This window comes from Podarcis erhardii (assembly GCF_964252035.2).
Source record: "Podarcis erhardii genome assembly, chromosome: 14".
In the NCBI taxonomy this organism is placed as follows: domain Eukaryota; kingdom Metazoa; phylum Chordata; class Lepidosauria; order Squamata; family Lacertidae; genus Podarcis; species Podarcis erhardii.
Window position 1 is genome coordinate 2,361,356 of NC_138503.1, and position 12,073 is coordinate 2,373,428.

At 45.0% G+C, this 12,073-nt stretch overlaps 1 protein-coding gene across 2 annotated transcripts in view; it reads right to left on the minus strand.

Annotated features, from left to right (window-relative positions):
• Nucleotides 1-12,073, minus strand: part of THSD4 (thrombospondin type 1 domain containing 4) — a 449,507-nt gene that overhangs the window by 356,679 nt on the left and 80,755 nt on the right. The gene's annotated exons all lie outside the window — the stretch shown is intronic.

The following is a 12,073-nucleotide window of genomic DNA, read 5'->3' on the forward strand; positions in this document are numbered from 1 at the left end:
ACCCAGAAACCAATGGGCAAGCGGAAAGGGCAAATGGGGTTTTACAACAATACCTGAGGTGTTATGTAAAAGACAGAGAAAATGATTGGGTGGATAAGTTACCTCTAGCAGAATTTGCCTACAACAACGCGGAGAACGTGTCCACAGGGATGAGTCCCTTCCTGGCAAATTATGGGTGTCACCCCCGGGCATTCCCAGGAGAGGGAGGGGAGAGGTGGAGCGTGCCGGCGGCGGAATATTTTTTTGAAGAGATGGAGGCGATCCACCGTCAGCTTCAACTTAACTTAGAGAAAGCCAAGGAAGAATATAAGAAGCAAGCAGACAGAAATAGGAGGGAAGGTGAAACTATAAGGGTGGGGGACCGGGTGTGGTTGTCCACCCAAGGGCTACCGTTCAAGGGCGGGAGTAAGAAATTGAGGCCCAAAAGATTGGGACCCTTTGAGGTCATACAGCAGGTCAACCCAGTGGCATTCAAACTCAGGCTGCCCAGTCACATGAAATTACACCCAGTATTTCACAGGTCATTACTGTCGCCGTACCGAGAGGGACGTGAGTGGGGGGAGCGTGAGAGAGAGGCCACCCAAACGCCCGTGATAGAAGAGAGAGAGCGCGACATGAACGTGGCAGGAATCATTGATTCCAGGTGGAAGGGGAATCAGGTGGAATATCTGGTAGAATGGGAGGGGGAAGTAGAGTCGGAAAACACTTGGGTACCAGCAGAGGTAGTCAATGACGAGGTTTTAATAGAAACATTTCATCAGCGTTTCCCAAGACAACCGCAACCCGTGGCACGATTTAGAAGGGAACACTTTGGGACCACCGATGAGGAAGGAGAGTTTGAAGGGTTCCCAGAGTCAGGGGTGGGTGAAGAAGCCGACTCCGACGAAGAAGAGGAAGACGGAGAGAGAGACGGTACGCCGTGGCTAGAAGTGTTAGAATCCTCGGACGACGAGGAGAGTTCCTTCAGGGGCTTTCCGCCCTCACCGCTAGTGGGAGAGGAGGCGGGAGGGGGTGAAGGGGGCCCTGGGGGGGAGGTGGATGTCAGGGAACTGCCATCAGAGAGACAGGTGGTGGACAGGCTCCAGGAGAATAGGAGAGAATCTGCAGCAGAAGAGGGAACCAGCAGGGGGAGTGCAGGAGTCACAGCGGAGGGGAGGCTCTGGGATGCTTCCAGTGAGAGTAGTGGAGAGGTAACGGGACCCCCGTTGGGAACTCCCACCCTTCGCCGGAAACTGTCACGCAGAGAGTCACGAAGGCGCATGTCCGTCAAACAGCTTTTATGTTGGCGTAAATTCCGTAGACGCCCACTGTCAGATTCTACCAGCGACTGACGGAGTCATGCTTTGGGGGCTCCGTTAGTGCATCAGTTTGGATGACCAGCCAAACCCCAGAGGGATCAAGCTTTTACGCACAAGCAGCTCATTATCCCATCACAGACAGTAATGGGGGGGTGGGGGGGGCATCCTGCCAGTAGAAATTTGGTCTGTCCTTCTGTCTGACACACTCTTTTTCTATGTTCAAAAAGCCTCCTCCCACCATGGGAGGAGCATTCAAATAGGCCGTCCCCTGCCTGACACCTGAAATTGTCCAGACTTGTCTCACTTAGTTCTCCTGCAGAGGTGGGGAACTGGCATCCCTCCAGATGCTGTTTGACTCCATCTCCCATCAGCTCCAACCTGAACAGCCAACAGCCAAAATGCTGGGAACTGCAGACCAGCAACATCTGGGCGGCCACAGGTCCTCACCACCACCGTTCTGCTGTTTCTATTAAAAGCCTCTCAGAAAAACTTTTCCTTAAAGATCAGCATTTTGGCATGAGAGATACGCAGTCCTGCTGACTGATATTTCTAATCATAGGCTCCTCTAATGACCCTTCCCCCCCCCTTCTGAAAGCAGCATACTGTATATTAATTTGGCACAGACACATCACGTTCAATGAATATATACCCCATTTAAACTTCATTGTCCATTGCATGCCAGCCGTGCAGGACCTAGGGGCTTGTATTCACTGACCACCAGGCAAGGGTTCAGAAAAGACATTTTTCCCCTTTCATGAAAGGGAAAGTAGCATCTTCCAAGGACAAATACTAGCAACACAATAATTGTTGTTGTCCCTCAAGCAAAATCACACTTCCTCCCCAAGCCTGTGTGGCCCAGGGCCCATTCAGCCTTGACTCCCAGCCTGTGCTGAAGACGGAGCCACCCTGACCAATGGAGGGAAAGCCTGCCTTGCTATCAGGATTCTTTCAAAGCCACAACTGGGAAGGAAGCATTGGGCAGGGATAAAGAACTGTAACAGAAGGAAAAAGTCCTTGGAAAGGAAGCCACTGGATTCAAACTCTGCTTCTGAGCCACTTAAGAACTGAACCACTTTACTACTTTCCACCCACGTTTATTATTGAAACTCATCTTATAGTATTCATTACTACCTATTTATGGTATTCTGATTGATTCAGAATGCTAGGTGCCACTGTTATGTACTCTGTGAAACCAAAGGACACTGCAGCCTCAAGCGAGGGCTGGGCTTGTTTTTATGCCCAGAAAGCAGACCTGAGTAAAGCCTTTGGCAGAAGTCTGCATCAGCCCCCTCCCCAGCGCAGCCATGCCCCCAAGCAGACTAGTGATTGGCCCAAACTGTTGACAGCCATGGGACCCCAAAACCAGGAGCCAGGAAGCAGCAGGTGGTGGCTGGGCCACAAACACTGTGCCACCCCCAAAGAAGTGTTGAACAGTCATTCCCCATGATGGCAGTTATGGAATTGTTGTCTATCACAATGGTGTATGTTTTGACTCAACCGAGTGGGAAGTGACAGAGACAAGATGTTTGTGTTCCTGTGTTCCATGAAGTGGGACTATTGTCCTTTGTTCTTTCTCTTTGCTGTCTGATGCTAGAGAGAGAGGGAGCCATGTTGCAGTGCTCCGTGTGTGTTTATATGTAAATAAAGTAGATTAGCCCAAATGCTGAGTTGCTGAGTTCTGTTACGCAAGCTGTGAAGACACTGCGGATTCCTAAGTGTGTCGATGTCTGTTGGCATCGGCCCCTGTGATGTTTGGGCAGAAGAAAGCTTTTGAAGCTCCCGAACGAACGACCAGGAGGGAGAGAACATGCCAGTCAGGCATGTGTCTCTGCCAGGGTCCTACTCGAGAGTAGGACAAGCTCCTGACAAGAAGATGGCCAGATATTGCCCCAGTCAAGGTGCCTTTTTTGTTATTTTTAATATGTTCTTACCCACTCTGAGCACAGTTTCTGCAATGGAAGGGTGGGGAGGTAAATATTCTTTGTAATATTCTCAGTGCTCACCACTGAAAACATCTTCTCTTGAAAGCAGTCCACATGCAACTTTAATGCCCCTACAACAGGCACTGATCTCAGTGCATGGAGCACTTGCACACTGCTGCTATGCAACTATAAAGAAACTGCAAAGCACATTCTTCATGCGTTTGGCACACCACACATGGAGCTTGGCCAACAAAGTTGGCTAAGACATTTACCATTGATCCAGTGCACTATTTCTAAGCCACAAATCTGTGTCCAATCGTTCATTTTCCTTGCAAAATCAAATCCCACAGTCTCAGCCAGCCTGCCTAAGCAGTTTTACAGAAATCACTCACAAGCTAGCAGCAACACTCAAATCTATTTTTTTAGGCTTACAGCAGGAGTGTGAAGCTTCCAAGTCGTGGAAGCTGAAGTTTGGTTTTCCAACAACCAGGATCAGCTCATGTCCTCTTCCATCTGTGCTAATTTAATGGGAAGAGCACCTGTTTCCTCACGAGTGTTGCCAGACGCTAGTGTGAACCAGATCAGGGCCGACCAAGTGTACGCAAGACGCAGGATTGCAGGGCAAGATACACATGACCAGAGCCGTAGCTAAGTGATCTTGCGCCCCTGGCAGAACCGTACAGATTGCGCCCTCTAGCCATGAACATATTAGCTCTTCTTTCCGCCTCTCCTCCACCCCCCCCCATTCAATTCCTCACACACTTCAGCTTGTAATGAATTATTTCACAGAAAATCCAATATTAAATTTATAATTTCTTAATAAAAGGTTTCAGCAAAGAAAATGACATTGTGATGTGAGTTGACAGGTTTTTTGAATGTAATTCAGTTGTAAAACAATACACAGATAGGCCTAAATGAAACAAACAAACAAACAAACAATATCATAGTGATTTGGTCCACAATGATAACTTTACATTATACAATATGATGTAAAATGGCATTACTTTCACAATATCTGTGTTATTTGGTTGATATAGAGTAAGAAAACTTATTATTATTCACAAGTCACAAGTTACAAGTTCTTATTCACAAGAGTTGTCATTTTTTTAAAAAAAAAAGTCAAGTTAGGCCAACTCTGGCTTTAAGTAGCAATCTCCTCAATGAAGTCTGATGTGGTTAGAACTTTATTTTTTTCACTTTAACCAAAGAAAACTTGTTTTGGCAATGATCCACTCAGGTCACAGCAGGATTCAGCTACTGATGCTATGTACTGGAGCTGAGAGGAGGACATTTGTCAGTGTGCTATGTGATTGCTATCAAGTTGGTTGGGTTTTTTGTGTTCTTCCATTTAGTGAGCTTGTAAAACGTAATAAAATTAAAGAAATGGCACAAAGAGTTGACTGGTCACCCAGAAAGCCATGTAAAATAGTACTATTAAGTAAACAAGGCTACAGTTATGAAGAAATCAGAAGAAAAATTGGTGGAAACTTAACCAAAGGTGGCATTTCTAATTTTTTGAAGAGGTATCAGGAGACTCAGCCACTACAAAATCAGACTGGTAAAGGCAGGAGAAGGTGCACAGCAGCAAGTGATGATAGAAGAAATGAGAGACTGTGCCAATGTGACAGAAGAAAATCATCTGGGTGTATACAAGATGACATGGTGCAAGGTAATGTGAAGTTGAGTGCAAGGACTGTTCAACACAGACTGCAGGAATATTGTCTAAATGCTAGAATTCCAAGGAAAAGGTCATCGTTATCTCTCAAACAAAGGTTCAAAAGAGGAAACCGGGCATGTTAACTGGACAGCGGAACAATGGGACAGTGTTATTTGGAGTGATGAGACCCCAATCTCCTTGCTTGGTAGTGATGGCATGAAATACGTGAGGAGAAGAATTGGAGAAGATTTACATCCTACCTGCATTACATTTATCGTGAAACACTCAGTTAGCGTTATGATCTGGGGTTGTAGGACAGCAAAAGGTGTGGGCAGAATTTGCGTCATTAATGGGAATGTAAATTACATTATGTTGCAAGCCATCCTGTAAGGGCTTTGTTCTAAAAAGCAAGATGCAAATATTTTAAAACAAAGAAACAGGTAAACCTGGAAATACATCAGTGGTGGTGGTCATGAGCAAAAGTCATTTACATTTTTTTAAAGGGATAACCTTTTGCACACACAAGAACATCAATAAAACTTTCTGCTCCCTGCTGCACAACATTTCATTACCACATAGATCATCCAACAGCATGCACATTTTTTACTTTTGAGCAAGGGGTGGGGGGTTTTATGGCATTTGCTTGACTCCAATAATAGACCATTCCCCCAGCAAAAAAGGGGGGGTCTTCCTAAAACCTGCATGCAATTAAAGCAACACACAGGTTTTCTAACTGAAGTTTCTGCAAATGGAGGGTATTCAAGCAACACATCTTATATGAACTGACAAAAGAACCGAAGACGGCTTGGAATGCGTTATCACACTTTCTAAGTGTACATTTCTGCAGTCAGAAAAATGGCTGGTGCTCAGATCTGCAGGGAATTATTAAAGACACATTAAAATATATAAGGAATGCAGCAATCTGGCTTCAGATAAGATATGAGCAGATCCACATGCTCGCTCTCAACCCCACATGGAAGACACATTGGATTGGGGACAATCAATACAAACTAGAATTTGCCACAAGAAGAAAATGGCTCCTGCAAAAAAAGCTCAGCAGTAGAGCATCTGCTGTGCCTGCAGAAGGGGACCCAGGTTCAACCCCTGGCACAGCTGGAGAGACTTGGACTGAAACTTCTGGAGATCCACCAGGTGGATGTGCAGAATAGCTAAGGACTTTGGGGAGGTGATTTATTATGTGTTGGAAAATATATTTAAGGTAACTCTCCCCCAAATACCAGAAGCTTTCTTACTGTGGATAACTGGAGCAGATACCCCCCCAAAGAAACAGAGAACTCTGTTTCTTTACACAACAATTGCAGCACCAATATTATACACACAAAAATGGCAAAATGAGGTGGTACCTACCAAAGAAGAATGGCAGCTGAAATTGATAGAATATGTAGAATTGGCAATTTTGACATGTAAAATTAGAGATCAGAAAGAGACTGATTTTAAAGAAGATTGGAAAATGTTTACAGAATACTTAAAAACTCAGTGCACATATGTTAAAATGCAAATTGCAGTAAGAACAGCAGTGGGGGTGAACTTTTTGCTTTTCTTTCGTGATAAGGTGAAGGTATATAATATGCAGCATAAATTGAAATTTTGGGGGAACCATGGAGGGAGGGAGGGGAATAATTGATTGCTAAATTTGGAATGTTGTTGAATTGTTATTATTATTGTTGTTGTTGAATAAAATTATATAAAAAGGGCAATACTGAACTAGATGGACCAATGGTGTAAGTCAGGCTTCCTCAACCTCAGCCCTCCAGATGTTTTTGGCCTACAACTCCCATGATCCCTAGCTAGCAGGACCAGGTCAGGGATGATGGGAATTGTAGTCTCAAAACGTCTGGAGGGCCGAGGTTGAGGAAGCCTGGTGTAAGTCATAGAAGGCAGCTCAGTTCCTAAAAGAGCACTGAACATAGAAGGCTGGCTCAGACCACGTCAGACCACTGGTCCATCCAGGGCTCCCCACACCAGGGTAGCCAACATCCAAATGCTGCTGGACTATAACTCCCATCATCCCACATCCAATAATCTATAATAATATGCGGAGGGTTACCTACACTGTCTGGCAGCATTTTCCAGAGTTTCAGGAAGGGCTCTTTTGCTAACTGATCCCTTAGCTTGAGATGTAAGAGCCTGAGCCTGGGGCCTTCTGCATACAAGCAAGGTGTCCTACTAGAGTTACGGCCCTTAAGTTCCAATTAGAGGCCCAGGAGTTTTATCTCACTTCTAAACCGGACCTTTCAGCCTTCTCTTCACATCTTCCCTACTCCCTTCCTCTGCTCTTCCATATCCCTGGGCAAGAGCTTGAGGTGGAAGGGAACTGTGTCCACCACCTTGAACTCCTTTGAAGAAAAGTGGATTATTAGATAGATAGATAGATAGATAGATAGATAGATGACTGACAATGATGATGGAGGAGAATCTCATCCATTTACTACAGAGATATACATCCACTGCATCAGCATGTAATTCAAATGCAAGCAAAAGGTAAGGCAAACATCTCCATTCTACAAAATAAAACTGCCATCTGATCCCTCTCTCTCTTTTTCTGTGGCAGCTTGGAAGAGAGTTCCACTCCACCACTTTATTCCCTACAATCACAAAGCTCACTAGGGAAAAAATCTTAGAACTCTCCCACGAAAGATCCCAGATGCAATGTGTGCAAATAGCCTCTTATATGCAACATGGATTAGAGCCATTTAGAGGGAATGATTTGTAATTGAAAACCCCTGCCTTTGCAAAAGGGCTAGAGAAAGAGGAAGAGGAGGAATGCCAGAATGCTGACCTGGCCATGAAACTGAAGTTCCTTCACCATATAAGCAGAGGCAGGATTGCGTAAATGTTATGTGCATTGAGTTTAAATGACTTTAATCAAGGATGCTGGAGAAATATTTTTGGACACACCAAATATGAATGCCAAGTGCGTCCATACAGTTTGCAAAAGAGAGAGAGAAAATCTTGAAGACATGAAGCAATTTAGAGAAAATCCACAGGCGGGGAGGCTGTCAGGCCTGGCAACAAATGGTTCAAAAAGCTAAATGTGTCTGCATTAGCCAAGTGGTAGGCGAGGAAGACGTGGACTAGGCTATAGGTATGAATACCAAGAAAGGGTGAGATGTTACGGATGGAGGAGGGAATTATACCTAGGAGAAATGAGAATAATGAAGTGAAAAACTGAGACACACAAAAAGAGAGAGAAACTTGGGGTGAAAACTAGGAAAAATGTCTGGGATTTCAATGGAGTTGGTTGGGGGATTCTGAAAAGGGGAGGGGGAAGGATGGAATTTGATCTAGTCACACTTCATTGAGTTTTTAAAAAAACAGACTCTTTGGAGTGCCGTTAGTTTTTAATTTTCATTTCAGGGCAAAGAGAGTGGGGAGGGACACCAGCTGTTAGAGGCAGACATTTGCCACGTTTCAGTAGAAACACCTCCCTTTCGGCTAAGGGGAAAACTAAAGGGAAACTTACAACTGGTCATATTTTGAGAACCTGATAGGGACACATTGCACACTTTTGTTTTTTAGGCATAAGGGTTGAACCTGCAATGTCTATACAAATCAATACACTCTACATTATTTCAGATGGCGTGGCATTTTATTTTATCCTTGTGAAATTTTGTTTTTATGTGAAATTCTGAGAATGCCTTTTTGGTGTTGTTGATTAAGCAAGCAGCTTCTCAGGTGCAAGGCTGGAAAGGAAGTAGGCAGCATGATGGTGTTCTGGTTCTTCACAGACTATGGGGAATAGGAAGGGAAGCCTTATCAGTACACTATTATTCCTCAAAGAGTCTTACCCTTTATTATTTAGAGCACAGTAGTATTTCCATTCTGGAAGTCTGTTCGACTTCTGAAACATTTGACTTCCAAAGCGTGGCTTCTGATTGGCTGCAGGAAGCTCCTGCAGCCAGTCGGAAGCTGTGGAAGCCCCGTCGGACGTTCGGCTTCTGAAAGAATGTTTGAAAACCAGAACACTCACTTCTGGTTTTCGATCGTTCGGGAGCCGGAACATTCGGGAGCTCCTGAGGCGTTCGGGAGCAGAGGTAGGACTGTATTTTAAATAAAATAAATAAAAACTATTCCATTTTGCCAAACCTCTGATCCATGTGTTGAATTCACAGCATATTGATCTCTCACTCACTCTCCGAAAGAGATTGTAGTGCATACATTAGTGCAGAGATTCAGGCTCTGGCCTCAGTCCCAACCAAAGTTGTTGGATCTAACTGCCATTAAAAGGAATGGAACTTAGGCTGGCCACAAAGTAACTTATCCCATTTATTTCAGTGGCACTTGGACATAACCAGATTTCTGAGCACTAGGACCACTATATCCACATTGAAGCCCCATGTTTTATGGGAAACACTAGAGCAGGGGTCGGCAACGTGCAGCCCGTGGTCTGGATGCGGCCCACAAAGACCGTTTTACTGGTCCATGAGCCGAACCAAGCCGCCCGCTCGGCAAGTCCCCAACATGCTGTGCTAAACTGGCGCAGCACGGCGCAGGGACTTGCCGAGCTGTGCTGCAAATCGTGTCTATGCATGCGCAGATACCAGAAATCGCAACTGCGCATGTCCAAATGCCAGAAATCGCTTCTGCGCAGGTGCGATTTTCGGCGCTGCAGACATGAGCAGACACGATTTCCAGCATCGCGCTGTGCCAGTCCAGCCCACGGACAATCTCTGTGGGAGTGATCCAGCCCATGGCCGGTAAACCTTGGGATCATTAAATGAAATAGATAGATCAACATCTTATCTCATACTTAGCTATGCAATTCACTCATTCTGCCTTTATCCCTTGCCTTGCCTTGCCTTGCCTATGGATCACTCAGATCTATTTAGGAGTCTTGGTTGACCACAAACTTGACATGAGCCAACAGTGTGACGCGGCAGCTAAAAAAGCCAATGCAATTCTGGGCTGCATCAATAGGAGTATAGCATCTAGATCAAGGGAAGCAATAGTGCCACTGTATTCTGCTCTGGTCAGACCTCACCTGGAGTACTGTGTCCAGTTCTGGGCACCACAGTTCAAGGACACGGACAAACTGGAACGTGTCCAGAGGAGGGCAACCAAAATGGTCGAAGGCCTGGAAACGATGCCTTATGAGGAAGGGCTAAGGGAGCTGGGCATGTTTAGCCTGGAGAAGAGGAGGTTAAGGGGTGATATGATAGCCATGTTCAAATATATAAAAGGATGTCACATAGAGGAGGAAGAAAGGTTGTTTTCTGCTGCTCCAGAGAAGCGGACACGGAGCAATGGTTCCAAACTACAAGAAAGAAGATTCCACCTAAACATTAGGAAGAACTTCCTGACAGTAAGAGCTGTTTGACAGTGCAATTTGCTGCCAAGGAGTGTGGTGGAGTCTCCTTCTTTGGAGGTCTTTAAGCAGAGGCTTGACAACCATATGTCAGGAGTGCTCTGATGGTGTTTCCTGCTTGGCAGGGGGTTGGACTCGATGGCCCTTGTGGTCTCTTCCAACTCTATGATTCTATGATTTATTATTATAATATAATATTGTTATTAATGATAATAATACTGATTTTTAAAGATATGAATTGCATTTATATCCCACCTTTCCCTCCAAGGACCTCAAGGTCATATACATGGCTCTACCCCTCCTCACTTAATACCACAACAACCCTGTGGGGTAGGTTGGGCTGAGAGGCAGCAACTGACCCTAGGCCCCCCAGTGAGTGGGGATTTAAATGGTGGTCTCCCAGGTCCTAGTGCCACTACTCTAACCACTACATCTCATCGCAGCATTCTGTGCATTAAAGAGTCTGGCAGGAACAGGAAACTGAGTTCAAGTTCTTCATCTGGCAGTGAGTTCCAGGACGCTTCACTCCCATGAACATATTCCAAGCTGTATATCTGACTGCTGGCCACACAGTGAACCCAAGGCTCCCATTTCTTTCCCCAGCACAGATGACGGCTTATGTTAGCTGAGATGGCTTTAAAAGGGAACCAGGCAAATTAGGAGGACAGACCTTGCAGAGGAGACTGTTCCATTAGGGCAGATGCAGCCCTGTTCCACCCACTGCAGCCCACCTTCTGTCCTGGACCTTCACTGGATGCCCCTGCGTTTTAGTATTATGAGAGATCCACTTTGTCCACATCAGGCATAGTTTTATATAACTCTGCAAATAGTATTTTATTGTTATAGTGGTGTTTTAGCGGCTGTTTCCCCCACGTGCACAAGTTGTTATTTATGTGTCGTTTTTACCTGTATGGGCCTATGGCCGTAAATAAAATTACTTACTTACTTACTAGCTCTGCAACTCCCACAGAATCATAGAATAACAGAGCTGGAAGGGACCCTGAGAGTCATCTAGTCCAACCCCCTGCAATGCAGGAATCACAACACTGATGACTGGCCATGCTGGCTGGGTCCAGCAGAGCCCCAGGTTCTCCATCTCTGCTCTAGATGTCTTCACATTCTGCTTCTAGGCCTTCCAGAAGCATCCGACTAGCCACCGTTGTATAAACAGGAGAGTGGATTAAGTGGACCCAGCAGGGCTCTTCCCACACAAGCCTGAGAAAGCCCCGCACGAGTCTTGGGTGCTGCGCAAGTGCACTTACACTGCTCATTACAGAGAAGGAACTGCTTCCCCTCTTGAGACCCATCTTTACCTCTGGCAAGCCTCAACACTTTCCCTCTAAGTTAGCGACTTTTTTATATATAAAAAAGTTTTGTTTGTTTTAATTATCCTCTTCCCTTCTCGTTTCAAATCCTATCGTGTCATGTTTGTAGGTTCTAAGCAATCAGCAATGACTTACTTGCCCTGGTTTTTCTTTGTAAATTGTACAACACCTAGCACAACTTCAAGCACTTGATCAAAAACACTACAAAATAAGACTTTCTTAACCAACCACCAGTCTCTATTTATTATTAATCACACAAGCTGAAAAATGTAAGCTCAAACTTCACATGCACCAAAGTGTCAGTCACAAGAAAGCAAGTTCTGCCTTAAATGAAAAAACAATAAAAATGTAACGACGAGGAAATGACCTAATGGACCAAAGCAGATTGACTTAATTTGTTATTAATTAACTGCCCCAAGCAGAATCCATAGGGGGAAACGACCCAACACTAGGATTCCAAATAACAGTTCTTTCCCCTTGATAAATTATATTAACCTCATGGAATGTTCCAAATAAAAGAAAAAAACTTAGTGTTCTCTGGATGC